This window comes from Lygodium microphyllum, chromosome 3, assembly GCF_053477565.2.
Source record: "Lygodium microphyllum isolate KBCC chromosome 3, Lygodium_microphyllum_v1.1.10, whole genome shotgun sequence".
Lineage (NCBI taxonomy): Eukaryota > Viridiplantae > Streptophyta > Polypodiopsida > Schizaeales > Lygodiaceae > Lygodium > Lygodium microphyllum.
The window spans coordinates 164,770,458-164,774,445 of record NC_141137.1 but is presented as its reverse complement, the minus strand read 5'-3'; positions in this window follow the sequence as shown (position 1 = coordinate 164,774,445).

Sequence of the window (3,988 nt, the reverse complement as noted above, 5' to 3'; positions counted from 1 at the left end):
AAAGAAAGGCAAAGGCAAAGTGCAAGAAATGTCTAATGATCGCAGGATTGTTCCTAGTAAGTCCAACATGAATATTGAGGAGATAAATGCCTTGGAGCTTGAGTTTGATGATGATTACATCTTGGTAGCTTCTTCTCTTGATGTTAATTAGTTGGTTGATGCCTCATTCACTTTTTCTCAATGTTAACTACCTAATTCAGGAGATTCTTTTCATATTACCTAACATAGACATTGGCTTCATTTCTATCATAGCATCATAGGTTCTGTGAGGCTAGGAAATGACTTGGCATTAGATATTATTGGCATTAGTGATATTAGATTGCAATGTGCTTCATGCAATAATTTTGTTTTGCATGATGTATGCCATGTTCTGGCATTGACCAAAAGTCCACCATTTGCTGGCTACTATTTGCTAGATATTTGGATGATGCAATATACCATGTATCTTTTGGTGATTCCACATGCAAGATTACCCGTGGGAATCTTGTCTTTGCTCAAGGCACCAAGGTGAGTGATCTCTATCCCTTCCTCATTTTTTGGTCTATTGACTATATTTTGGATGTGGCTAGCATACCATATGTATCTTTATGGCATCATCACCTTAGGCACATCCTAAAAGAATGAAAATGCTTTCTCATTTGCATTATCTTCCCCCTTGAATACAAATGTTTTGATTCATGTGATCATTGTCTTTATGGTGGCAGATAAACATGTAATTCTCATAAGAAGTCTAGAATTATGCACATGGGTGAGCATTTGGCTCTTATTCATTCTAATGTATGCAATCCCATGCCCTAGCGGCCTACAACCGCGAGCAGAGAGCTAGGAAGCTATAGTAGGACATAGATGTGCACGAAGCTACACGTGCTAGCCTTAGCCGGCAAAAGCAAGGCAGGACCAAACGTGGAGAGAGAGTGTGTGTGTGCTAGAGGCAAACCTCACAATGAGCGAGCTTGTGACCAAATGGCTCATGGACAACACGGCTGGTGAACAAAGTGGAGCAACACTAGTAACCTCGCTACTCTCAGGCCTAGGAATTACTCAGGGGACAAAGAGCCAATCAAAAATCCCTGCAGTATCAAAAATCCCTGCAGTAGCTAAGCAGCTGGACAAGCACCAGCCTAGTAGCAACCCATACGATTTCATAGAGCAATTTGAGCAAGTTTACAAGGCCAACAGTCTCATAGACCTTGCACAACTCCCCCATGTGTTTGGGATTTGCTTAGGCGATAAAGGTAGGACATGGTACACTAGCTTAGATATGGTAGAGTGAGCAAACTTTGCCTGACTAAAAGGTCTCTTCATTAAGAGATTCTCGGAAGCAGGATACTTTGATAACCTCATTGTCCCGACTGATGAATGTCAATCAAAAGGACAAGGAGAACATAAGAGACTATGTCACTCATGTGTCTAGCCTCTTCAAGAGAATCCCCACAAATGAGTGACCCAATGAAAGAGCTGTCTCCACCATGTTCATGAAGGAAATCCACAGCGAGGAGTTGTACAAGGCTTTGGTGATTAACTCTAGCTTGTAGTGAGACGTGTTAGCTAGAGTCTTTGACGAAGCAATTAGGGTGGATGACCAACTCTCGAAGTTTGAACCATGACAACTCCAGTCAGAGGACCTCAAAGAGGACCACAATCTCGAGCAAGGGATCAACCCCTAGCACACAGGACAAGGGGAAGAGTGTAGATCAAGGCTAGGAGCTAGCCGAGGTAAGAATGGAGCCAGCACAACTGCAGGAATTGGTGAGTAAACCATCACGACCACATGTCCAATGTGTGCATTGTGGCAGCAACCACCTTCCGACCGAGTGACAGGATCCTAGATCTAGGCCTTGTGCGAATTGTGGTAGGTTCAGCCATGGTGCCATGCACTGTAAGTTTCCTAGGAGATTCCCCTATGTTCAGCAATACAATCCGCCTTACCTAGGAAACATGCCACCAAATTTCTTTGGAAGAGAAGCCCAATTGGCGCTCCTAGCACCAAATGATGTAGAACTAGCCCTCCCTAGGATGGAGATCAACCTAAGGAGCATATTCAGACCACTAGGACCCTACGTGATCCATCCACAAAGTGATGCTCTAGTCCATTACGTGGAGGAGCCCAACAAAGATGAAGCCTACGTGAACCCTTATGTCTCATATGAAGAAGAGGGCAACCCAATCCTGATGGACTATCGATCAATACCAGTGATGGCATTAGGTAGAGGTAGGGAGGATTCGCAGGGCCGAGATCCAATCTTGTGTTGGACTTGCAGCCACTCGGGCCATATCTCATCATGATGTCTAGAGAGAGAACAGGTGAATAAGAAAAAAACAGACCTTAGTTGTGTCGAGTGCGGCATCACTCATCTCTTTGTTGATTGCCCTAGACGAAAGACATTCCCTAGCTCGAAAATCATGCCATTAGTGCCCTTGGGGCTGTTCAGAGTCGAGACATTGGACAGTAAGGATACACCCATCCCATTGCATGTCATGACCGTGAAGCAGGTAGGCATATCACTGCCAAGGCCAACCAATTTAGATGCAGCCTCAATAGGAAAGAAGAGTCAAAGGAGAAGGAAGAAAAATACTGACACAAAGGTCACATTTAAGACTGAGGGTGCAACAATGCTAGTGAATGGCAAGAAGGTCATGAATGTAGAGGCAGAGACCACCGCTCCAAAGATGGCAAAGAAAGGGACTGCCAAGGTGGGGAAGTATCCTCACCCTAGGCACTAACTTGAGGCAATAGCCAAAGTCAAGGAGTGGGTAAAGGAAGCCCAAGAGCACCTCAATGACATTGAGCCTATCTAAGAGGACGAGATCGAGGATCTCTCTAACATGAGCATGCAAGTCTCACCTGCATCACCAAGGTCGAGAGATGCACCCATGCCACAGGCAGTGCCACCTAGGCCAAGTTTAGATGCTACGGGCCAACCAGTCAATCAAGACCGATGGCCAAGAGGCACAAACCTAGGAGAGGTGCAAGCAACCAACAACCTCCTCGCGATACTAGCGACCACCCCAGTGACTTTGAATTTAGGAGACCTGCTTAGGCAACACCCCACGTTATGGCAAGAGTTGAAACACTAGGTGGAAGAACTGATGGAGCATGCTACAACTGACTTGCACAATCACGATGCAGTCACACACCTTGACGCCACACTCGGTGCCAAAGTCACTACACATCAACACCTTTTGGGAAGGCACTAAGATGCACGCAATCTTACCTATCCTAGCCCTAGGAGACGTAACACAGAAGGGAATCATAGATACTTGGGCAGGAGTGAGTGTGTTGAGCCATTGTGCTCCAACAGGCTTGGGAAAATCTGCCTATCGAAACTACTCAATTCAATGTCACTCTAGCTAACAGAACGAAAGTAAGGCCATTTGGAGTCTTAAAGAATTGGCCAGTGAGAATCGTGGGTGTCCAGTTCTCTGTGAACTTCATCATCATGAAGGGGTTGGACTACGACATTTTGCTAGGCTGACCCTGGATGAGGAATGCTCGAGTCATTGGAGACTAGGGCAACGGTCTAATCTTCCTAAGAAACCGAACAAAAGCAGTAAAGGTCGCGATGGACACTTGGAAGATGACCCCTTTCGACCTGACCAAGTACATCCCTTGCCTTGAGGATGAGCGAGATTGGATGCACATCCTACTGACCATCGATCTCCCATTCTCAGACAAAGAGGGGGTGTGAAAACAGGATGCAAAAATTGCGAGCATGTTGAAGAAGAAGCTCACAGTGCTACTCTGCATGATGGCTAGGAGCTCAAGCAGTCGACAAGGCCTATCTATTTCCATGTTCCTAGCAACATGCTAGAACTTTACAAGATCCTCGAGTATCAGACAGACAATTTGACCAGCAACCCTGTTGCTAATCTCAAGCCCCTTAGAGACCTCCTAGACGAACCTAAGTGGAGATGGACTAAGATGCATGACCTAAACTTATATAAAATTGGGACTTAGTCACCAACGAGGGAGAAGCTAGAGATGAGA